The 25,663-nt window shown below is 43.7% G+C and overlaps 1 long non-coding RNA gene across 4 annotated transcripts in view; it reads left to right on the forward strand.

Annotated features, from left to right (window-relative positions):
- LOC107312667 (uncharacterized) overlaps positions 1 to 22,049 on the forward strand; it is a 49,885-nt gene extending 27,836 nt beyond the window's left edge. For 2 of the 4 annotated variants that reach the window (XR_014945135.1, XR_014945136.1), the window contains exon 3: positions 20,382 to 22,049. This is a non-coding gene — a long non-coding RNA (uncharacterized LOC107312667). The remainder of the gene's footprint in view (positions 1 to 20,381) is intronic. The other 2 variants (XR_014945133.1, XR_001554542.3) reach the window with 1 other exon arrangement.
- The last annotated feature ends 3,614 nt before the right edge of the window (positions 22,050 to 25,663 follow it).

Genomic DNA, 25,663 nt, shown 5'->3' on the forward strand with positions numbered 1-25,663 from the left:
CAGAGCTGGCAAGGTGGTGAGGAGCTGCCATTGGTTTTGGGAAGTGAGAGTCAAGCCTTGTGTAGGTGTGACAGGGCTGAGATGCTTGGTCCCACGTATAGCACAGCCGTGGCTGTCACCAACCCTGCTCTCCCCACTGTACCAACTAGAAATAAGATTAGCCTGTGGCAGTGTCTGCCACTTTGTGGGTGCTGTGTTTTTTGGGGGGGGAATGGTGGCTATTTGATGAAAGATAGCATTAAAAACTTCTTCTTGCAAATGTGTAGAGCCTCTGACAACCATGCTGCTCAGAGACATGGTGGGGCTGTGAGAGGGACCCTCTGGAGGTTGTTCTGCATGGTCTCCCTGCATGAGCCCTCCTGGGTGTGTGAGAGCTGGGGGTGGATGGGGTCCTGCCCAGATTCTTCACTGCTCCTTCCCACATGCTTCCACATGAACTGCAGGGCATGCTGCTGGATTTTGTGCTATCCTAAGTTCCAGAAATGCCCTTCAGCCTTGAGGTTTACAGCAATACTTGGAAAGGGTTTCCTGTAGGTAACTTTCCTGCCAATGTGTTTTCTGAACTGTGATTGTATTTTGTGTAAAATACTCTGGCACTTTGCATGAGCACCATCAGGGCTGAAAAATCAGTGAGCAGGTTGGAAGGGTTAAGGCAGTGTTGTGTGTGCCCTGGTGACCACCCTTGGCACTCTGAGCATCCTTCCCTGGCTCCTCAGTGACACTTTGTGTTGTGTTTTTTCTGGAGCATCTGTGTCAGTGTGAGTGTGCTGGTGTACGTGGTGTGGAAACACAGCCAAAGGCTGAAGCTGGAATGAAGGGCATTGTAGGTGAAATAAGCTGTGTTTGCTGAGAGCTGAACTATAAGCACTAGGTTTAGGCAAATGCTTTAAAGCAGTCACAGTGTTACTCTGTGTTACTTGATGACCGCTTTGTTGTTATAAACTGGACTTTGCCAATAACATTATCACATATTGTGTGGTTCTGAATGCTGGCTTAATCTCTGAGAGAACTAATCCATTTCAAGAAGCAAAGTGTTGCTTTCATTGTATGCTTTAAATCATCACTTTCCCTTTTCTCTGGGTGAGAATCTGAGCCTACCACTGTGTAATTTAAGTGACTAAGATGGCTTTATATTGTCACTGTTGTCAGCAGTTCCAGTTTCCATCAAACAGATACTTTTTGGTGCGGAGAATTTAGTATTCACATTGTCATGCTGGGTGCAAACTTCCATGTTAAAATACAGCTTAATGCAACAAAAAGTTGTTTCAGCTCTCCCTGAAGTAATCTGCCCCACTCTAGACAGACCAGTTCTGGGTATGGAAAGGGCACACACAGCTGGAACCAGCCTGGAACTGGGAGAGAAACACCAGGCTTAAGTGTGCAGGATCTGTCCCCACACCAGGGACTGGCAGGATTTCCTTTGCCCAGTTTCAATCAGTGTGGCTTGGAGGCAGTTGCTTATTGATAGTTCTTAACAGAGGGAGGAGTTGTGCACATAGTGAAGAACTGGGGCTGCAGTGCAATCAGATCTGCCCATGCTTTGCTTCCTTCTCATGCTCTACTCGAACTGCAAGATTTCTGCTTAAGATACTGAAAATCCTGCAGATTATTCATAGAAAGCAATGCTGCAGCAGCTGTCATACGGACGTCCCATTGGAGAGAAACTGCAGTATGAGCTGAGCCCTGTCAGGAGCTGGTCTTTACATCACCTGGTGCAAAAATGTGTGAAACTGAGAACTTTAATTAACTGCCTGAAAGCACTCCAAATGCTTGCTAGCAATCAGTGGTGGGTCCTACAGCTTTCCTCTACGTGTCACCTTTCTGGGCAGCAGTGACTGGCAAAGAGGTGCTCCCTACCTGGTAGGATGTCAAAGAAGTGGAGTAGTCTCCATGGGGAAGACCTTGTGACAGGCAGAAGTTGTAGTGTCCCAATAGCTTCACAAAAGCTGGTTCTTGGCAATGCAGAGTGATGGCAAAATGCATCAGACCCAGACCTCCAGCATCGGCACAGGGCAAGTGGTCTGCTCCTCCTCTGGGTTTTGGTGGATGTGAATCTCATGGGAAAGGATGTTTCTGCAGTGCCTGCAAACACAAGAGTTCAGCAAGTTTTTTTCTCTCCACAAACCCTTCCAGTTTCTCCCTATCAGCACTCCCATGCTGCGGTTAGGGGAGCATTCCTATGTGGGTGTATGCAAGAGCAGAATAGGACCCGTGATACTTAAGTCAGCCTCAAGTGGGAATCTGGAGGAGGAGGAGCACAAATGGAGATAACACTTCAGCTTGGCTTTGGAAAATTTGCTTTTTCATAGAAGATATTTTAATTTCTTTCAATTTTTCCTAACTGAATTTGCAGTTGCACAAAGTTGAGCCCTGTTTGGAAACAGGCATGTTTTACTTGAGGAGGTGACCCATTGGTTGAAGATGCCTCCAGGAAATGATAGGATGCTGCTTATAGCATAGAATAAGAGAGTAACCTTCCTGCCTGAGGGCACCTATAGAAAACAAGACGAAAACTGAAGTCAGTCAAAAAGCCTTGGCTTTGAGATTTCCTTCCATCTTCTGTGCTGTAGTTCCTGGGGAAAAGGCTGACCTTTGAGAACGGAGTCACAGCCATAGAGAGGTTTGAAGGCTCTGTTCAGTTAGCTGAAATGCTTCCTCCACACCTCTGCTGGTGAGGTCTCTAACAGGCCAGCTCCTTGCTGAAGCAGATAAATTAAAAGGACTGAAAGCATTAATTGGTGGTACTCCTTGATGAAGGTAGAGATGTGTGCTGAGATGGAGGGAGCTGCCCTGGCGTTAGGCTGACGGTTGAGAAAAGCTGAAGGAACCTGTCCAATTGCTAAGCAGTGCTTCTGGGAAGACTTTAAAAAGAAAAGAAAAATCAATTGAAATCATCCACTCATCAGAGAGAGAGAGAAAAAAATCATATTTGCAGGTCTCTGTGCAGCATGGGGAGCTTTTATAACAAACACATGAAGCGTCTTTACAACTGATGCTTTCTTGCTAGGACTCGAAACTAAAACTAGTTTGCAACCTGCAACAAATCTTATTGACAGGCGAGACAATGTTTAAAGCTCAGTATTTCTGTTTCAGGAGTTTCTGTTATAGAGGACGGTGCGACTGTTTTTCATATGGAAACACCATTTAATTAAGACTTAAACAGATGGTGAACAGGAATGGTATTGTAGGCTTCGTCGAAGTAAAATCTAAAGGGCACAATAATATTTCCACTTACAGCAGCTTGTTTTGATTCCTACCAACAAATAAATTAATTCCACGTGTCAGAGCAAAACATTTTCACTGTACAGTTCATGTGTTGCTGCTTGTGTGTTAGGTGCAGATCACAAAACAGGCACACGGTTAATCCCCAAACAGGTACACATCTACACGTGGAGCAAATGATGCAGTGCTTGAAATCTAGCGATAAATGCATGAAAGGGCAAACAAAAATCTGTTGTGCCATAACCAGAAACATCTCTCTCTATGAGCTGCAGTCTCACCATGTGCTGTACCCTGCACCCCCTCTTTGTGCTTGCCTGCTTGCAGAAAGCCCATAGAAAGAGGAAAGCAACTGCAGGATGTGTTTGTAGATGGTGCTCAGTTACTTCTCCCCTACAGCACAGCCCCACTGCAGGTTTTGCATCCGAAAACAAGAAAGCGCTGTATCTAAATCAAATTGCAGTGAAACTTCTGGAACTGAAGGCAAAGTGTTATTTTGATAAGGATGCTTGCCTATCAAAAGGGAGAGGCTGTGCTGGCCCTGCAGCTCACCTTCAGAAGGTGAGAGCAGCCCTGCTGAGATAAGTGCCCTATTTCTGGGTATGGCTCGGCAGCCTGTCTGCCTGCTGCCCTGAAAGAGGATTGTGGGGGACGAAGGTCACGGCAGATAAAGCAGGGTATTAGGAGCTGTCACGCTCTCCAGTCTCTCTGCCACTGCTCACTTCATTCTCACGTGAGGGTCAAGCGCAAATCCCAGCTCAGCAGTTGCTCTGCTTTAGCAGGAGTACTTAGGGCATTTGTTACGTCCTTGGGGTAGAAATACTTGTCCAGATGATGGTGCTCAAAAGACCCTGTAGATTGCCAGCAGAGTTGGGAATGTGAGCCTGGGCTGTGGCTTTTAAAGGAAATACTCTGAGAAATATAAGAATGGAGGCAAGCATCACTAGAGACGTACCATTTATAATTAGCACAATGCTAACAACAGGAAGACTTTCCCTGAGCGAGACCTAATGTCATTAAACTTAAACCTGGCAAACATCAGTTAGTGGAAACAAAATTAGCCTTGTCTGGGAATACCAGCTCCTGCCTCAAAGTGCTATTTTCCCCAAACATACAGGCGACGGCCTCGGAAACTGTAATTAGAAAACCCTGCCAGACTTAAAAGGAGATTCTTTCACCCGCAAAGACCCAAGCTCATAAGCTTCTCCTATCGCCCCACAGCTCAGTGTGTTTAATGGCCTAATTGCTCAAAGTGATAACCAGACCATGTTGGGACCATAGAAGTCTGAAGGAATATTAACAGCATCTAATCACATCTCAGTCACTCTTGTTTGGTTCTTAGGGTTGGCTAGATGTGCTTTTTGTCTTCTTGGTTGCTTGTTTGTTCCAACCATGTTGTCACCTATTGCCCTGTTCTTGTGTGATCTTCCTCCAGGCAGTATTCTGTTGTCATTCCCCAACTCACAGGGCTCCAGTTGTATCAGCATCTCCAAAGTGTGACAGCAGGAGCTATGTGAGTGTGGCATGAAAGTTAATAGCTGGTGAAAGGATAATTTAACAGAGCATTAAGAGGCCAGATTCTCAGGTGATACCCACTGATGAGAAAATCGCACCAATTTGCACCAGCTGAAGATGCACTGTGTGGATCTCTAGGTAAAAGTAGCTTATGTAGTTAAAATTTCACACTAACTTATCTGGAGAGAGGGAATTAAACAACAAGACTAAGCATCTCCCAGAAATAGATGCATCAGTGGGAGTTGGAACAAGGTTCTAAAAGTAATTACTATCCTGCCTGGAGTGTCAGATTCATCAATAAAAGCAAAGCCTTTCCGTAGTAGTGTAGCTGTATAAAATAGAACACACCCCACACTCTGCAATAATGGTTGGAACTCGATATTTTGTAGAAATACTGAAATAGTGGAGCGTGTCTGGATGGAGAGGTGAAACCTGTAGGTCAAGGCTGGGTAAAGACTGTGCAGTTTGATCGCTCCTTTTGGGGCTCCATGGAAACGATCACTGACTGTGCAGTGTCTCATCCCTCTTCTGATGGCAGCAGATGGCCAGGGCTGCTCAATCCCAGATTAATCAAAACTCCATTTGGAAGAGGCACTGAGGAGCAGTCCGGAGATGGGACTGGGCTGACAGAGGAGGCAGTAGGATTGCATCTGCTGAAAATCCACATGGGCTTCAGGGTGCGAAAACAAAGAATAAAGCTCCAGGAACAGAGGTCTTCAAAATGAAGGGGAAGACAGTCAGGATCTGGGGCACCAGCCAGTCTGTTCCCCTAGGCTATTTCCAGGACAAGAGCATTTGCTATGGCCTTTGCAGAAAACAGTAACGTGACAGCATTGTAATGCTGAGGATCTAGAGATGTTTTATTTTGCTACACTGCAACAGCAGAGGGTTGTGCTCGGGGGGAGTAAGCAAACCCACAGGGCACTGGTCACTGATGTGTGTAGCAGACCTTGCAGTTTGCTTGGCATGTTGTTCTGTGTGCGTGGCTGCTTCCTGAGGAACAGTGGGACTTGCAGCATTGCCTGGACATTTGGACAACACACACATGTATCCTCTTGCCAAAGGAAAGATTGGAAACCCAACCAACAGATAGAGCAATGCAAGATGTAGGAAGAGTGTTGACTCTCAGTGCTTTGGTACTGCATTGCACCATCAAATGTCCTGCCAGAGGGATAATGTACTCTTTCCTCCCTCTTACCCTTTCTCTATTCAAAGATCAGAAAGATAGTGAATAACTCAGGTTGCACCAGAAATAATGTTTCTATTTCTCTATGTCATGCCAACAGGCTGAAGTAGCTTTAGGCGGAGTTTAGTAATATATGATATTTGGATTGGACTTTGCTTACAAACAGCAGTCTGGGTGATCGTTTCTGCTGTTGTTATTTTTCTTTTTTAATGGATTTGATGGAATTGCGTTTTTTACAGTGCCTCGTGATGATGCTCTGATTGTCATTGACTTGAACACTGTTAGTCCTGGCCCAGCACTTGATCCAGAACTTGGTGAAGTCATTTCAAAAGCTCTTATTGATTCCACTGGGTGCTGTGTAAGATTCAGGAAGATGCTACCAAAATACAAGCCTTCTTGGTGATGCTTTCTCACTGATTTATGAGCTGCTGGGAAAGATAATTAAAAGGGAAATGACATGTATCTGCGATTTAGTGGAGACCAGTGTCTATGCAGTAATGAAAAATGTTCCAGAACTTTTCCTTTAGGGTGCCTACCTCATTTTGGGGGCTGCATAAATCATCCCCGCAGGTTTGCAATAATATTTTGGCTCACTTTCTGCAAGGGATTTAAAGTCTGTGTTTGACAGTATTCCCTGTGCTGTGTTTCCTTCACTGCATGAATGTTCTTTGGCATTCAACAAAAATCCAGACTGCTTATGTTAATCTGATTTCCCCAATCAAGCCACCCTTAAATGCATTTCTTGCTGTGTGGTGAGTCATGCTGTAATGATCAGATACAGGTTATTCTGGGTATTGTGCAAACATGAGACAATGTCTTTCTTGAAAGATGTGGAAAGCACTCCTCTCCTTATCGTAAGAGATAAAGGGATTATAACCTTTCTAACTACTCCAAGAGGATACCAAAACTTCTGATTGCATTTGAAAACAAAATTCACTATATTTTAAACAAGAGAACAGAGATGTGATGAATTATCAGGTGAAATCAAAGATCCTGACTGGATTGGTGCAATGAAAGCATGGTGGAATAGAGATGACAGAAGTTGTAGCCATAATCTGTAGACAAGGAAGATGTGTATTAAAAAGCAATCCAGGACAACTAATTTGTGGCCAGGTTACCACAGGCGTAATGTTTAAGTTTCCTTGTCCCATGCTCTTTCTCTGCAGTTAACAGAGAATTTCTGGTTGCTTTAGTGTAGTCCTTCAGTCAAGACTGCCTGACTTTGAACAAGAGCAGCGATTTAAGTGTATTATTATTGTTATCGACATTTTGTTTCTGAGTTGCAACTGCACATCTGAAGTTTAATCCAAATGGCGAGACTGGGAGCTGGAGACAACGCAGCTGGCAGCACTAAGCCCTAGCTAATTAACTGTGCTGCAAGGCAGACTTATTAGCTCAGGCAGCAGTCTCTAAACAGGAGGGGTCTGGTTTACTTGTGAGGAAGGGGCTATAGTAGCATGGTGGGGTCAGCAGATCAAGTTTGGGCCATGTAGGAGTGAGGCTGAAGAGTTGTGAAGACCAGGGTGGACCACTTTGGTGCCAGTTTGCTGTGCCACTGCCCAGAGACCATGCAATGCATGGCCACATACATTCTGGTGAGAAGGTTCTGCATCATGTTCAGAACCAGCAACTCTCGTGTGAAACTGAATTCAAGTTTGCAGCTAGCTTGAATAGGAATATCACTGCAGGCTCTCTTCCTTTGTTCTGCTAAATGGATATATTCTTTTCTCTAGGAAGGCATAGGGTTTTTTTTGCTTTACATGGGTGAGAAACTGTAACTTTCACCTGGAAAAATACTGCTTATCCTTTGTCTACTGATTAATTTCTCATATGCACAATTTTTGAAGGGCTATATCAGGATGACGTCTGTGGTCCTCTCCTTTCTGCTACCTGGGATCCCATGGGAACAGGACATTTCCAAGAATCTGCTGCTTTAGATGCAGTGACCTTTTATGTTTGTTTTAAGTTATGTTGTTCTTTTATCTGCGACAAAACCTTGGAAACTTATAACAGTTCCCTTTGGTTTTTTAAACCTAAATGCAGAAATTTCATTAAGTTATTCATTCTCCCTCATTGTCATTGTGATCACCAGCCACGTCAATCACAGTAGCGCTTCAAAGAGTGAGGTTGAGCTGTGCATCAGATATAACTTTATTCTTTGTATTTATAAGGCAAAGCATAAATTCTAGCAGGTCCACTAGTCATATCTATTGATTTGGTACTTAATCACATGAACACAATGAATATTCAATGACTGTATGATATAAAAAGAACAATCAGAATAAGCTATTATAGGTGCTGGAATCTCATTTAAAATCTAATTAGGTCTAGTACAAAACTAGAGGAGTCCTGTCTGAGTAGGAAGAAATGGATGTGTCTATATAACAAGTGAAATGTCTTCTTTTTTCACCCTTCTCCTGGCATATGTTAAGAAGCTAACATTTTTCTCAGCTTCCACTTAGAAAACCATTACTCTGTCTAGCTTGGGCAAAGGCTCATGACCTCATGTTTTAATTTACAGACTAAGGCTGATCATTCTGTATAACTGCGTTCTGCTTCATATGCAGCATGACCATAGATACAATGTTAGGGTTGGTCACTGCAACTCAAGCAGTGATGGCTTTGTAGCTGTTCCCATTTCACAGCTCTGTCTGCAATTAGTGTTGAGTTAGCCACAGTGCTAATGGGCTTCTGCAGAGTGAGGCTCTTTTACAGTAGAAAGAGTGGAGGTGGTAGGAAAATCCCACCCCATATTTGAAAACCACTTAAAGCACTAAGATGTCACAGTCTTTGGTAGCAATTGTAGGGACTTGCGGGCTTTATTTTAAAACCTACCTATGCAGACTACCAGAGTAGGACAGAGCCTGCCTTGCCATTTCTATGGGGAGATGTATGGATGGATGTACCTCTGCCAGTGTTACATCATGCAGTGCCTGCATGATTAAGTAAAAATAGATTATGATTTGGTTCGGCACTTACATTTTGCAGGAAAGTGGAGTGCCATGAGATATGCTTTTACACAGATACTCGTGTAAGTGAATAAAATGGGTTTTCAGAACAAGTATTGATTGCCTTGGGGCAGATGAAGAACAGAACTAAGGAAAACAAACACCTTTCAGCCAGCTGTGCTCTGCAAACAGGACACAGCCTTCTGCCTTCAGGGTGCATCTTCCTGTTAAAACAGTGCTAGCAAAGTGAGTCTGTTGTTTAGTGCCTGTTCTAGTTTCCCTTGTGCTTTTCTTGGTGAACCAAGATGTCTGTAGGAGTAGTTCAACCAACTGTGTAGGATTATTCGCACTCTTGCTGTCTCTCACTCCTTTGCTTTTTGTTGTTTTACACTGGAGATGGAGTGCAGTTGGAGACCAAGTCAGGAAAGGCACTTGGGGTTTTGCTCACTCAGAGTCTGTAGTCGTCACGCAGGCAATGTTTTTCCTGCTTTTCATTAAAAAATACATTTTAAAATGAGGTTAGGCTTCTAATCTGATTTACCTTGAAACGTTGCTAACTTCAAATGGCTATAACTGGCCACTCCACTTGCTAATCATGGGGATTTTACTTCATAAGGAGCTGCAGGAAACAACTAGAGGGCTATGAGGCTGTTCAGGGGAAGCTTTGCCACATGGTTAGGGGGTTAGATGACTGTGCTTGTTGTGCTCACGTTATGCTGCCATCTTTTAGTCATCTTTTATTCAGTGGCTACATTTCAGTTTTCTCCTCTTGTGCTGTTTCCAGCCCATAACAAACATTCTGATGTTTCAGGTGAAAGTTTCAACCTTATTCCTTACAGCTCAGATCATGTAGATTTCCCCTTCAGCGAAATCCGAGAATGGTGGTACCATGGGTTAGCAAATTTGGAGGTTAGATTTTGCCCAAGAAGCTGGTTAGCAGCTGCTCAAATACGTGCCATGCTGAATGTTAATTTCCTGGAAATACAGCTCTGGATACAAAACTGACATTTCATTCATGAATTAATTTTGTTGTTGCTGAACATTTGGAGCTGGAATGATCTTTATGCTTTGAAAACGTGTTCCTATTCCACCTCCATTGGTTTCTGACAGCACAGAAGCCAAGGCAGCTGTTCTAGGAAAAGTGCCGTTTGCAACCACATACTTTGATGGTAAGAGGCTTAGCCTGAAGCAATGTTGCAATGACTTCAGAGCTGCCAACTGCAAGTGTCTCTGCCCCAACTGGCTGACTAGAATTAATATCATTATTCTAAATGTAATGAATTATATTCAAAAGTACTTCACGTGTAAGTAGAGAATTAAAGGAAATCAGGGAAAGTCATTCTAATATTCAGTTTGCATACTATATTCATGTAAGTAAGGACATATTTCTTGCTAGTGTTTCAGAACTATATAGTACCATTGTATTGAATATGAAGATTCAAAAGTATAACCCAAGTAGTGCACATCTTCCCACCTGAAATGACTATCAGTTTCCATTATTTCAGTCCTGAAAATTTGAGATATTGAGACTTGGTTTGATCTCTGTACCACAGTCAGTCAAGAAAAGTCTCATGATATCTCTTTGCCAAGGGGAAATTGTACTCAGGAAGAGATGGGTTGGGAAAGAAGTGTCTTGTTAAACTCCAGTCGCTCAGTGACACATCTATCCCTAGACTTTGTAGGCTGCTGCATATGAACCCTAATTTTTGCCTGCTGTGTGTTGCCTTCCATACCTACCTTGTTCCTAAGATTTGATTTTTGGCTCTGTTCCGTGTCATGTGAGATGAATGGCTTTAATCAGAATCTCTTAAACCCACATCAGTCAATCGTAACCCTTTGTGAGATGCATTGTGGTCTTGCCCTGGCAAGGCAAGATGCTAAGCATAGGGCACAATTTTAACTAGATTCTATATAAGAGGCTCTTAGGCTTTGTAAGATTTTCCAGTGATGGTTTCATTTGGGCTCTATAAATGGAAACCAGGCAAGAAAATGAGATGTCTGCTCTGAAACATTCATATTGATTTCAGCAGTCATACTCTAATTGTTCTCTCCAATTAATTAATTGGGGTTCTGAGTGAGAAGTGGCTTAAGTGGCAGTGTATTTTGCAGTTGCCCCAATGGACAGCAGCTGACCAAATCTGGTATTCCTCGTTAACTGAGTATAAACTTCTAAATGCATTAAACTGAATGACTAGTGTTAATGAAGTTTATCACAGTATTTGCAGCTCGCATTTGTCTCTTGCAAGTGGGTTTTGCAAGGCTGAGCTGATGAAAAGTGCTCCTTCCAGCTCCAGGCAGTATTTACAATGGTTCCTCTTCTCTGTGCTTGGAGCATTTTCTTGTTTTAGAGACCATGGAGCATCATGCTGTCTTAGTCAAGTTTGCACATGTGGTTTTCTGCCTTCATTTTGCAGCTTTTGCTGATAGGAGAGGACTCTGTGAGATTCTTCTGAATGTAATATTAGCATATTCTGTCCTCTGAACTTCCATGTTCCAACCAGAGGCTTTTAGCTGATTATCTCAAGTCTCTTCTCTCTAATGACTTTCCAGTTTCTTGATGTTGAGCAAAATCAGCGGATAACTCTCTCTATTAGATATAATTATCTAATGTATATTGAGCTTGGGAAATTATTCAGTTAATTTTGTCTTTAGTCTTCCATTTCCTGTTAGAGATTTGAAAGCATAAGCCTGCGTTTCTCTCTTAATTACTGCATCCTGTTGATTTCTTGTTCCATTTTTTAAAGATAAGCACGTGCTTGAATGAGAGCCTTTAAATGCAGGAATAAGAAGTCTTCATCAAACTGTGATTGTGGTTTGAGTGCACTAATATCACTGACTGAGGTGAACCATGATTTTTTATTACAAATTCACTACCAATGTAGCATTTGTGTGTGTGTGTGTGTGGAGATAGCAATGGGGGAGGGCCCACTCCCTATAGGAGGAAAAATGTCTTTCTCTTGATTAGATTTTCATACTGCTTCTAGTCTCCATCCTCACAACGTTGAGCTCTTGTTCAAGTGAATCTATGTTAATGGGAATGATCGTGCCCCATGCTCAGCTGCTTTCCATCTTTTCTTTTTTTCTAAACGTTTGTCAGCTGTTGAGTTGATTAGGAATAAGCTGTTACTGTGTGAGGCCAACCAGAGAAGGGACTGTGCTGCCTACTGAATGCCTCCAATTGTGCATCTGGGATTGCTGTCTGTGCCACAGAGCCTTTGTTGCCATAACTTCTCTTCCTGGTAGATGAGGAGAAATCTTTCCTGTGGCTTTTATAAGGTCATAAAAATCACTTTAAAGCCTTTTACTCCACACAGACTTGGTCTTCACCTCTGTAACTATACTTGCTTTCATGATGTAATGTTGCTGGATGGCTCTGCACTAGGTTTTCCCTCAGTGCTGCCAGGACAACTGAGTATTTTGTTCTAGATAAAGCAGCTTGCAATATTGTTGCATTTCTTCCCCCTCCTTCAAATCAAAAGTTGCCTAAAACCTAATTCTCCAATTTCTCAGGGTCCTAGAACAATGCCAGCTGAAGGGGTCTTCTGTCTATGGTTATTCCATTCTGAACAGAGCATGTTATTTCTTATATTATGAACAGAATATTGCTACTACACGTTCACATTTTAAAGTAAGTAAGGAAAACATTCAGTTAACTCAGCTGAGAAAGTCAGCCTGGATCTCGCTGCTGGATTTCCTTCCCTTGCTTATTCTTGATGTTTCTTGTCCCCTTTTCATGAGTGCTAACTTTATTGCAGAGCAGTCTGACAGCAGGGACACACTGAGTTCTTCTAGTTTGATGTTTCCATTGCAATATTAGGCTGAATGGTAGCTGGCAGCAAAATCCATCCCTGTACCTCCTGAGACTCATTAAAACCGGGTAACTCTGAAGTACGGCAAAATGATTTCTGTTTGGGCTGTGTTGCCAATTTAACAGATGTGTGAAAGGTAAAATGATGAAGTAGTTTCTTCTAAGGAAATTCCTCTAACTTTGCACTTTCTTAAAACTTCCAATAAATGTTCTCTTATCAGATAAACTCTGTAGACATAACTGCTCATAATCACACGCTGAATGCCTAAGAGAAGAGTACACAGATTTTTCTAGCATCACAGACTTTATTACACAGCTTATTATAATTGCATTAATTTGTGCTTAGACTACTTGGGAGTATAATTATTGCACCATTTCAGGACCCATTCTGGTTGATGGAGCTGCTTCCATTGGATCTTGTTGGCTTTATCTCCTCCAGTTCTCCTTCTCCTGGAGACTGTGCAGCCCCCAGCTCAGCCCACCATGTGGGTGCTCAGCACACATTTATCAAATGCTTTTGTTAAGGCAGTGGATTTAGGAGTTCTACATAAACAAGCAACTTTCAGGCTAGGATAAAATCACAGTTAGATATTTTGGTTGAGTTCAGACTGAACTGAAATATTCCACATTTTGAGTTTTTTCTCCTCTAATTACAAGGTTTTTGCTGTCAAGTTACAGAGAGAAAGGAAGGGTTGTTCTGAATCCCCAGGCAAGCCTGCTTCAATCCCGACTCAAACTTTTAGCTCTCATCATAAAGAAATATTGGCTGTAGTTTTATTTTAATCTCCCCTTGTGAAAGTGACAGACTGAAACCGTGTGAGCCCTGACACTGGCAAAGAAATAATGCCTCTCTCAGGCTGCTCAATCCTATGGAGGTGTCATGCAGGAGGTCAAGGCAGCCACAGGAACTGCCTCAACACTGAGATGCCATGGTGTGACCTGTGGTGGGTTGGTGGCTGCCAGCCAAGGTGCCAAGGGACGCTGCAGCTAAGAACTGTGCCTGCCAGCACCCAGCACAATGTGTGTGCAGCACCGACAGGTTGTCCTAATTTGCTCTTACGCACAAAATCAAACGGGAAAATATTTGATTTGACAGGGCAAACAAATGGTGCTTTTGTGGAGAAATGATACTTTCAGCATATGATAGCCATCTGCCTGCTCCTCGCTGCGATTGTTGGGAGTTATAATTGGACACGCGGCTTTGACACCTACAGCGAGTAGCTGGCGCTGCCACCAGGCAATTTTAAGTGGGACAGAGCGTTTATGAGTGTGAATTTTCACTTGGCTGCCATCCAGACAGCCCTGTTAGGGACCAACGAGTGATCAGGGATAGAAAATGGTTAATGAAGATTCTGCTTTCAGTTAAAGCTAAACTCAAAAATGGCAGGTGTTTTTGTGTGGATGGTTGATAAAGATTCTCCTTGAATCTGTGTGTTTGTGTGCTGTATCACTGAGCTCTGACTGCTCTCTGGAGATGGTAGCAAACCCTTTGTGGCGTGGGGAGAGTGTGGCAGTGCTGTGGTGGGGGCTGTTGTCATTGGTGCTGGGTCTGCCTGGAGTCAAGTGGTGATGTGGCTCTGGCATTGGTAGTAGGCTTGGAGGAAACAAGCTTTTAATACATTGTGCCTGACTCATCTTCATTTCATATTGGAGAGAGCTGCTTTAACAGCACATAATGGGCCAGTCGTTTCCCATTGGGTGTTACTGATATATTTGAAATGTGACTGCTTGCTGACAATCTATAATCCAGTGGCTCTTGCCCAGGCAGAGGAGGGTATGGCTGTGGTTTCATAGCTAGGCAAAAGCTATGCCAGCATAAATACATTCCTTGGCACCACAGAGGTTTATTAGAGCCAAGACCCAGTTTCTTTATTTATTGATACATTTATTCTTGAAAGAAGAAGGACTGGACACGAGCAGATCTGGACTGCTCCTATCCTTGACCAGCAGCAACATGAGACCAGAGAGTGTCTCAGACCCTGCCCCACGGTGTAGACCTGGTGCCTGTGCTTGATCTCCAGCAACCGTTGTCTATGTGTGGCATAAGTGATACTGCTGCAAAATTGCTGTTTGTTTATTAGTGGAGGTTAGATGGTTCAGTAGTTTAGATAGATTGGCTTCTAAAATCGCCGGGGGGACCATCACCTGCTTTTCTCAGGTTTAGGACATTGACTAATCCTAAATTCCAAACCTGCCTCAGTTCCTTCCTTTACTGCATTTCCTACTCTGTCCCGGGTGCTATTTAGCTTAAGGGAGTGCACTGTCCTAATTATCTACAAACAAAAGCACAAAACCAAAGGTGGATTATCTGTTGTTTTTCTTCTCTGTTGAGGGAACGGTGCTCTTTGTCCATTCATTTCAAAGCACACTAATGTTCATGAACAATTTAAAGGAGAAATATTTGATTCTGCAGGGGCGTTGGTAATGACTTAATCAAAGGCAAAATGCCCCTTTGCTCCAATTTAATGTTCTTACAGTTTAGTTCTTATTAGCATTGATTTTTCCCAAGCCTTTAGCATCCTATTTATGAAAGGCAACATAATGAAATTTAGCAATAAACAAGAATGTTGGAACAACAGAACAGACCTTTATTCTGCTGGCTGGTACGTAGGTGTGGAACATCTGCATCTCCAGAAGGGCTGCATTTTGGTGGGCTTATACAGGCACATGGAAACACACTGTGCCCCCATCACCATCCATATGTAGGGCGGGAGAAGGGACACGCTGAATGTCTGGTCTGATGATGTTGGCATGTAAGCCAGTTGGGAATCTCTGACATTCTCAATTAGAGCTTGTTTGCACAATCTCTTTGCAATTACCAAGCAGTTTGCAGCCAGTGCACCTGAAGGCTGCTCTGGGACAAGCTAAAATCTCACTGTCAAAGCTAGGAAATATGTGGCATTTGCAGTGCTAACAGAGAAGGATCTAAAATAAATGCCTAAACTTTCCTCAGACCTTTCAGTGGTCACCAGTCCTTCTGCAGTTCCTCACACAGACTGGTTAAAAATAGTCTTTACATTTTCATCTAATTGGTTGGAATGTCTGCATCTGTGCTACAAAGAATTTCAGAGGAGAAAATAGTGCTTATAGGGGTTTCTTAAGTAGGATCTCCCAAATATTTAAGTGTCCCAAACAGATAAGGCAGTAAGTCTATATAAAACTGTGGTAAGTCATTACCAACGCCCCCCTCCCTGCAGCATCAAATATCTGTCTTAGATTGTTCATGAACAATAGCATGCTTCAAAATGAATGGGCAAAACCCATCCATGGATGTTGGAGAGGGCTTGCTCGCCCCGGAACCCCTGGTGGACTGATGGGTGCAGCTTTTGGCTGCACTGCTGTAATGTAAGCTGAGAAGTGACTTCGTATTTATGGATAGTGAAATTCCAGGGCATAAGTCTGGAGGCAAAGAAAAGGAGCAGTATCTGAGAAACAAGCTGTTCACTGTTTTGCCCAGCTGAAAGATACTGTTGGCAAAACTGGAAAGCTGTGGGTCAATTTAGTTCAGCTTTGTGATGAACTATGTATTATCCCAGTAATTATATTTGACAGTCAAAGATCTTGTGTAAGGACAAAGACCATTTATTATTGCTTAATATATTCTCTGCACACTCAGTCCAGCTGCCCCAAATGCAGCTGCCCAAATCTGTCTTGGCTCCCAGAACTGATTCCTCCATCCCCTGCTCCCTGCTGTGGCTGGGGTTAAGCAGCATTCTGCCACAAGAGGGATTTCTTGGAGCCAAAACCTGGATTCAGCAGCTCCTCCTTGGCCTGCATTGCGCCTGGGAAGCTTTGGAGAAGTGATTTATTGGGCTGAATCCCACCCTTCACCCGTGTCAGGGAAGTGGTGGGAATGCAAACACTATGTTCCGAGATCATAGGACTGGATAGAAATTTTTTACATGTCTTTGTGAGAGGAACAGCAGCTGTTCTAATTCATCTTCTAGTTTCTAAGCCTCTGAAATCACTGATTTACTATAATTAATGCTCTTTTTTTTTTCTTTTTTTTTTTTTCCTCCCCTCCAGAACTTTGTCCATAATAAACCTTCTTACGTACTGAAGGAAAATGCAGATGTTTTCCTGCGGTACCTCCCAGTAAGAGCCCAGTGTATCCTCTGGGTAAATGGCCAAGTCAGCCTGAGATCTGAGCTAAAAAAGCACAGGGTTAGCTACCTCGGGCCATTGCACCGTAACCATGCAGCGTGCTTTGCTCAGTTCACAACCACTACTAAACCTTGCAGGAAGAGCTCAGAGGAAAGCTCTGCAGCACGATGGATCCTGCAGCACCACCTACGGCGGGTTGGCTGGGTGCTTCCTTCTGCAGGTGCGGATGCTGAGCATCATTTTCTGCCATTTCCACTTTACGCCGGGCTGCTACAACCCAGCCTTTCGGGGGAACGCCGTCTGCAGCACCTGCAGAAGGAAAAGCTCTCTCCTTGTCCCCAGCAGCCCCCGTGCAATGGTTTCCCTCCCCCTCATGCTGCCGCGGGCCGTGCGGATGGTCCCTGCCGTGCGGATGGTGCGGATGTGACGGGAATGAGAATCGCAGAGCTCTGTCCTCACGCGGCGCTCTGGAAACGAATCGCTTTGATCTCAGGCGGATTTCCCCGCTCTATTTTTAGATGAGGCGAGGATAACCGAGGGATGTCGGTTCTGATGCAGACAGAATGGAGCTTCAGATGCGTTTTTCCTCCTGGGATAGGAGAGGAGAGCAGAAGGAGGAAAACAAGGCAATCTCCAGCAGTGAGTCTGAGCCTTCTGGTGCAGACAGAGACGGAGAGCTGAGCCCCTGAGGCTGCAGAGGGATGTCCCCAAATACAGAGTACACCACATAAGCTGATAAATCTCCCTATGCTGCCTCTTGCTGCTTTTTGTGTAACTCACTATTCTGCAGCAGCCCAGAGCCAGCAGCTGTGACTGAATTCAGCTTTGTAGTGTAGTGGATGTGTTTGTGAGGGATTGCTAATAGTTATCCTTTGATTTAAAAATAATTGCTGTGTCTCTCACTCTTCCTGCTTCCAGGGCATGTTGTAGCTGTCCCAGACTGCTTGGTTTTGATGGTGTCAATTCCTGCTTTGCGTTTTGCATTCAAAATGATAAACAACTTCAGCAAAACAAGAAACAGACAATCAAACCAAACCTTTATCCAACCATGGGAGTGTTTCACCGACCATGGGAGTGTTCAAGAAACGTCTGGATGTTGTGTTGATGAATATGATTAAGCCGGGAAGCACTGATAATGGTTGGACTAGATGATCTTCTAGGTCTTTTCCAACCTTGATAATTCTGTGATTCCTGGGTGGCAGCAGAAGCGTTCGTGTGCATGTGCGGGTTTGCACGCAGGCTGCTGTAAGGGAGAGAACCTGTTTACAGGGCACGAGCTCTGGGGAAGGATTTGCTTCCTTTTTCTCCCATCTGCCGTTGCTGGGAAACGGCCGCCCCGGTGCTGACAGTGTCTGACTCACCGCACCCGGTCCTCACTCGCACTGCGCCTCGAGCTACAGCGGCAACAAAGGAAGTACAGATTCAGCAGTTAGACATGAAACACCGGGGAAGCTCCTTCCCTGGTGGCTCCAGGATATGGCTGTTGGCTGCCAGGTGTAAGCGGTCCCCGGGGGCTGTAGCAATGGCAGGAGAAAGGCTTTTGTTTGGCGCTTCGAATCACACAGCAGCCAACAGAGCCATGCGAGGATGACTCCATGGGTATCCCATTGCACCAAAGGCTATAGAAACCTATGGAAAAGCCGTATTGATATCCACTGAGCTTGCTCACTGCCCACCTGTCCTTAAATACTCAAAAGAACATGAATGAGTCCATTTCTTGCACTCTTTCCTCTGCCGTGTTTTTGTGTTTTATGGAGTAGAGCTCAGTTCTGACCAGCTGTGAGCACTGGGGTTTGCCTGGACATTCTCTTTTTACTTGTGTGGACAGTCTGACTTGTATGGGTATTCCCTTTTTTATGTTCGTAATTGCACTGCTTACTGAACCTATGTTTGGTGGACGGCTTTGCACAGCCAAATGCAATGGTGCAATGAACTTAGCATAAGCATAAAGCTTGAACACAGATCAAGATAATAATATAATTAGATTCATAAATTCCACACCATGACATCAATCACCTAAGCTTCAAAGTAAGAAATTCGGGACCCATTTGAGGTTTGCTGTGGGTTTACTACTGTTTCGTTCTACATTTCTCCATCTGGAGAGCTCTTAGTTGCAGCTTTGGTGCTTCTGGTTTACTTTTTATCAAACGCCACAGATCTGAGGGGCTGGGTGGGAGGGGGAAGCTGGAGACGTGATGGAACTGTAGGATAGCAGTGAGTACAGCAGGACTGGCAGCAGCCACAAATCAGGCTTAGCAGAGTGTCACAAGCCTGGTATGCTTGGCTCCTTGCCCTGGCAAGCATTCAGAACCTGAGCAATTGCTAGAAACTTCCCCTAGCTTGAGTTTCTGGACTTCCTGTGGTGTCCAGACTGTTCCTAGCATCTGCATCAGAGAGCAGAAGCTGATATTGCAGCCGCTGAGGCCCAAGACAGACACCCAGCTCTAAGTTTCCAGTACTTTCAGCATACCATTTTCCCCCTCTTTCCCTCCTGTTCTTCTTCCCAACTTTGGTGTACTTCTTCAGGATGAGCTTACCCAGCTGCTAATGTCTGAATCAATAGGATGCAGACTGGGTCTCCAAACTCAGTGTGATGCAATAGACTAATCATACACCCTTTGCTGCAGTTCACCACACCAGAGCACTCTCTGCAGGTGTGCTCAGAAGTGATGACACCTCTTCTTGGCATTGCTGGGGCCATACTTCACCTCCATCACCACCGCCCCTCCACAGTGAGACATCCTTCCATCACTTTTACTTCTTCTGGAGTTCCTCTGGATTTCATTTTATCAGTGGATTACATCTGAATTTTGCACCTGTGAATGTAAAGCTTGTGTCCCTTTGCTGGCTCCTGCTCACTCAAGTATCTGGGGGTATCAGGGCAGCTTGAGCACCCCAACCTGCACAGCTCCAGGAGTTGCCAGGAAATGGGACAGGATTGTGGTGGTTTTAGCGTGAATCTCAAAGCAGTATTTTAAGCCCATTACAATCCAGGACTGGATTTCACAACAGAAATCTAGATGTCGAGGGTGGACTCCCTCCTGAATCCTGAAACCCAGTTCCTGGAGGATTCCTAATTCTGCAAGTAGGTCACGCCTGCTGTCTGCCTCTGGGTACAGCAAGCAGAGGCTTGACAGGTCTAAATAATAACTCTTATCTCCTTGCTCTTTGATGTGAGATGTCACTAAGATGTTCCCTGCCATCCGCTTTTCATTTTTCCTCTTCCCTTTTTGCAAAACTCTGCTGAACACACAAGTTAATGAAGGATAAGACATTTCTAGGTCCCACCAGTTCTTGCAGCACGCAGTCTTCCCCCCAACCCCCAGTGTGGCTTTTTGCATTGGCCTGATGTGGGAGAACGGCTGGCAGGACTGCAGTGTCCCAAAAAGCCATGGGTAATCTAAAGCTGTCCTTTAAGCCACATTTTCAGCATGCAGAGCCCAAAGCCAACAGCCCTCTGTATATAAAAGCAGCATAAATCACAGCTACTGCTTGTGCAGGGATGTGTGCGTGTGCAGTCTTTACATCAAGATATTGCTTGTGTAAAGCACCATGGATGTCTCATCCCGTCCTCTTACAGCAGTCTTCTCTCTCTTTACAGCACTGTAGATCGAAGCTTTACATAACTTCAGGAGTCAACGGCTTTGTGAGGGAATCCCACTAACAGGAGCTGTGTCTGTGCCATCGGCAGTTCCAATTCTGTGATAAAATGCACACGCTGTTTGCATTCTACCAGTATGAATTCTGCTGGATCTTTGTCACAGAGGTTTCAGCTTTTGCAGGGAGTCTTTTAAAGACCTTGCCCTAATTGTGAAGCAATTCCAGTGACACTTTAAATTATGGGTGAGTTTTACATAAGTCTTTGGATATGTGTTGTTATGACATGTAAAATTTTATCTTTGCAAAATGCAGTGGATTATGTAAGGTCTTTGTTTTGCTTTTGTCAGGATAATTTGAACCACTGCACATTTAACAAATGTACTTTCAAAAGACCCAATCCAGCACACAGCTGTGATAGTGCAGATAGATAAGCTTAATAAACTTTATTAAATTTCTATTAATTTATATAAGCTATCAGGCAAGTTTATGTGACTGTGTTAAAGCTACAGATTCAAGCACACACGGAGCAGCAAAAGCCGTATCCTGAAACACAGCTCCTTTGCTGGGCTTCCAGGGGCGGCTTATTATATGATCAAATGCTGGTTTTTTTTCCATAGGGGCCCTGCCTCCATCACTGAGCAGGCTGCCTGATGCAAATCAATGGGCAGCAATTCAGAAATCTGTTTTCTTCCTGTCATTCAGCATGTGGCCCCAGTCCTTGTTTACTGCACGCTGCTTAGCTTTACTGTAAAGATGAAATACTCTTTCCACCTGGGTTTTTCCATGACACTCATTACAGCAGTAGTGTTTATTTCACACGCAAGCAATTAATTAATTTGTCTCTCTGAAGCCCAGTAAGGCACACTAGAAGCATTATTACTTTATAGACAAGGAACAGAGACACAGAGAGTCATTCAAGAACATCAATTAACTTGGGATGCTGAACGTGACATGCTCAAGGGCTGATATCTCCATGCATATAATGGGGCTTCACAGGCTTAGTGCCCCTGTACATTTCAGCGCCAACAGGGCCAGACAGCAATGGGCAGATGGAGAAAGCGGATGGGAGATGCCAGATGCGTGCAAGTCCTTGGCCAAGATTTGCAAGATCTGAAGGTGCAGAGAGCTTTAAAAGAAAGAGCTGAAGGGAAGCAGTGATGTGACTTCGTGGGTGCCTCTTGCTATGATTTAGTGCTGTGTGTGTACTCAGGTACCAGCTTAGATTGCAGCCAGGCATCACTCCTGTCACTAAATTTGTCCCACACACTGCGTGGATAGCCCACAGACTGGTCAGAAGAGGACAAAACATCTCTCCTCTCTCCCTTGGACTACAGCATACATGAGAAACTCACATGACAATTGTATTACCCAGAACTTGCATGATGACTTTGCACACCATAAAGTCTGGGCAGTCACAGGAGTGCAACTGCAGGGGCCCTCCTTGGCTTTCTTCAGATCACAATTTGCCAGCTCCCATCCCAGAAATGAGAGTCCTGAGAATGACTGCAGAAACTTTTACTTGTCTGAGGTCCAGGAGTATTTATGTAATTTAATCGATGAACCGCATTGATTTATTTGCACTAAGTAACTCCTTGGGATCTGGATAATAGATAAGGGTGTGCACAGTGCTGTACAAACACATCATAAATAAATGTAACTTGCAAATCAATTGTCAGATATTGATGATTAATCTCCTTACAGTAAAATAATGTTGTCTGTTCTTTTTTTTTTCTTTTTTTTTTTTTTTTTTTTTTTCCATTTGTTTTTAATTTAAAATTTAAGTGGTTTCAGAGTCAATTATTTCAGGATAGCTGCCCTTTAAGCCAGATCTTACACTTCTTAAAAGGTCATAGGGTCTAAATATCATGGTTACTTACGAAGCATGGCTCCCTGAGAGGTCTGACAGCTGCCTTCATCAGAGCAAATCAAGGTCCTGTACAAATAAATGCTTGGCCGCGAAGCTGAAGGCTGTGTTCTTGTGGGGAATTTCACACTATAGTCCACTTTGGCTGCTGGTTCTGCATACATAGAGTGCTGTAAAGGTTATTCCATCTGGCTCCCAAAGCCTGCATACATCAGCACATAGGAGGTTCAGCACAGACATTTACCTTCATCAAGTCACCAGCTGGTTCGATTCCTGACATTAGTGAGAGAGCTGGGTGCATGATAATGTAGTGCTTTACTTAACTGCATTTGTGCGTGTTTTATGCAGGGGAAAGATAAATGTCTTTGACCAGAGTTAGGTATAATTACAGATCTGCTGAGCCAATGAACCACTTTCTCAGACAACCATGCCAGATGAGGCTGTTGCTATCACATCCATTGCCCAACCTCAGCTCTCCCAAGCAGTGCACAGCTGAGCTGATATGCAGTCTCATCAACCCCACAAGGCATTATTGGACAGCAAGGAGACAGCGTTTCTTTCATACCTGCCCATTAGGTGTTCTTAAAAAAGACTAAACTTCCTTCTCTCTTTTCTTCCACTCACAACACATGGAGGGCAGAGATGGAGAGCCAGGTGGTCCAAACTGATCTCTGAAATCCATAGGTTGGGTGCACTACTTGGTGCTTCTAATTATTTATGAAACAGGGAAAAACAGCTTTTAAAGTAATTTCTCTGCAGGTATTTGTCATACTTAGAAGTGAATCTTGAGCTATTTTGCCTACAGTGTTTATGTTTTAAGAGTACTTATAGAAAAGAGGATCGTATATGTTTGTGCTAAACTCTGAAGCCCATTTGGATGCAGATCAGGACTTTGGTTGAGTATTACTGTCCACCAAAAAGGTGAGCTAACAAAGACCACTCTGATTATATTTGGATTCATTTTCTTCTGGTTATCCAGCATCAGCATAGTTTTAGCTCTAGGTTTAGGTGATAAGGTGGATTAGAGCCACTGCTCCTCAGGCTGGCCCTGGGCTTGTTTGTTGCAGGACATAGTATATCTGTCCTTAACATGCTCACTCCTTTTAGTTAACCCATCCATAGCCCCAGTGACTTTCCTTTTGAAGCCAATCCAAGGGGGTAAGGAAGAGACTCTCCACTGTGAGCAATCAGGGCAAAGACTGGCTTTGGAGTTCAGAACCAGATGGCTAGAAGCTTCAATGACATTTAACAAAGACATTTGGCACCAAGGCAAATGCCAAGATCCGTAGGCAGCTCAACTTTCAGGAACTTCTTTGCTACTTTTGAGTCATCATTAATACCATCCCACTCAAGAGATATTCCTAGGTGTACCCCTCTTCCCAGCACTTTTTTGATCTTATACTTTTAATTAGATATAACCCCGCCGGCAATTAACCTTTCACCCCTGTAATGCTGTAATGTGATGGAAAGTACAGCAATAAGGCCCTGCCCTCCCACTGGGTGCTCAGTCACTTTTTCAGGCTATGACTTAGCATCTCCACTACATCCCCCAGCTCTTTTCTCATAATTCCTGGCATGCTCCATTCTGTGCCATAATCTGCGTGAGCTTCTTAAACCCCTCTGCTTTTCCATAGCAGGTTTCAAAGACTGGAGATCTTTGAGCAGATACTTATATATCTTTCATACATGTCCATGTGTGTATGTATATATGTAATCTATCTCAGCCTGCTTGTGTGAAGACATTTTCCACTCTGGCACAATTTGAACTCTTAAGTGGGCTGTTGTCCGTCGGATACAGGGCATGACGGAAAAATACTTCTTTTGCCTTTGCTGAAAATGAACATTGGTTCAGTCAAATGTTACAGAGCATAAATGAGATGTTGGCTTTCTGCTGACTGAAATTTCCTAGAAAACTATTTCCTATTTGCATTATTAAATGCAAAATAATATCTTCATCAACATCTCTGAAATGAGTGGTATCTCAAACATTGCCACTATTTCCAAAGCCATTATTGTTTTTTTTTTTTTTCTTTCTTAATGAAAGAAGTTAAAAAACAGCCCTCTAAACAACAATAAGAAGTTCTGCTTTTGATTAACGGGGGGGGGGGGGGGGGGGTAGGGGGGGGAAAGTTTAATTCCTAAAGATGTCTCTATATTATTAACTCAATTATCAGAAGGGATGGTTGAATGAGCAGACAATTAAAAGAAGGAGAAGCTCAGAAGGAAAAGTTCATCAGTGTATTAGGCAGACAATGGGGGAAAGTAAAACTATTTCAAGTACTATTTGAAGGAAGCCATTTGGGAAAGAAATAGGATTAATTAAGTTTTGAACCGGTTAATTTTGTTATCTAAAAATATTTCACAGATTAACCACTACAACGCATGAGGTAATGTCTGAGCTCCTTTAGCAGCGCTGCTCTTGATAAAGGTACTTTAAATCAACATGGCACTCCAAACTTTCCAGAGCCCATGGTGTATTCTGCAGCTGAGATTAAGATGGGGCTCTGAGACATCCACAACAGAGAATTTTGCCATGGGTCACAGTGCCAGCTGAATCCCAGTAAACTCAAGGAGAGGCAGTGGCTTTGTTGCCTCTCATGGGGAGCGATCTTTAGGCTTTGTCACAACCTCCATCTCCCTGTATAGACCCTTCCTGCTTTCATTTTAAGCAGTCTGACATATAATTGTAGAGCTAAAGCAGCAACTTGGAGGAGCCTGAGTGGAAGCTGCTGTCACCAGAACCACCCCAAAGAGGAATCGCTTTCCTTCTGCAGTTTGTTACCACTGCCACTTCCTTGAAGCTTGTGTACATGCAGCTACAGGGATGCTCCAAGTGTTCTTTCATCTACATAATTCAGGTAGACTCTTCCCTTCCCATTCTTTTTCCTGTTCTCCCCGAGAAAGCATCTATTTTCCTTCCATGGATTTTTCTCCCTTACATTTTTGTTTTTAGGGCTGATCCTGAGCTGTAGGAAACTGTAGGAAGGCAGTTTTCACTGACTTTGGCTCAGACTGCTAAGATAGCCCTGTGTGTAAGGTGGAATAATACAAAGATGGTAACAGATATTCAAAAGGTTACTTATAGAGAAAACCTCACCAATATGGATGCCTTCACTGGGAAATACTGAGGCAATCTTCATCAAGAAGCAATCTCCAAGGGATACTGCCCTAGTGGTGGTCAACCCTTAAATGAGGTCTGGAGGAGGTGAAGTCAAGCTCCACCCCTTCTGGGAGCACAGCTAAATTACTCTCACCTGTGCTCCCACAGCTGACCCAAACACTTGCCTCAGCTGATTAATCAGAGGTTCAGGCTGTGCCCATACACCCTGTATGCCAGCTCTTGGTATGGTTTCCACCAAAACATATGTAGTAATATTTGTCTGTACAAAATCTCCTTGCTGCAAAGCTTTGGACAATGG

The sequence above is a fragment of the Coturnix japonica genome, chromosome 4 (assembly GCF_054131305.1).
Source record: "Coturnix japonica strain WE chromosome 4, WE-NBRP24, whole genome shotgun sequence".
Classification (NCBI taxonomy): domain Eukaryota; kingdom Metazoa; phylum Chordata; class Aves; order Galliformes; family Phasianidae; genus Coturnix; species Coturnix japonica.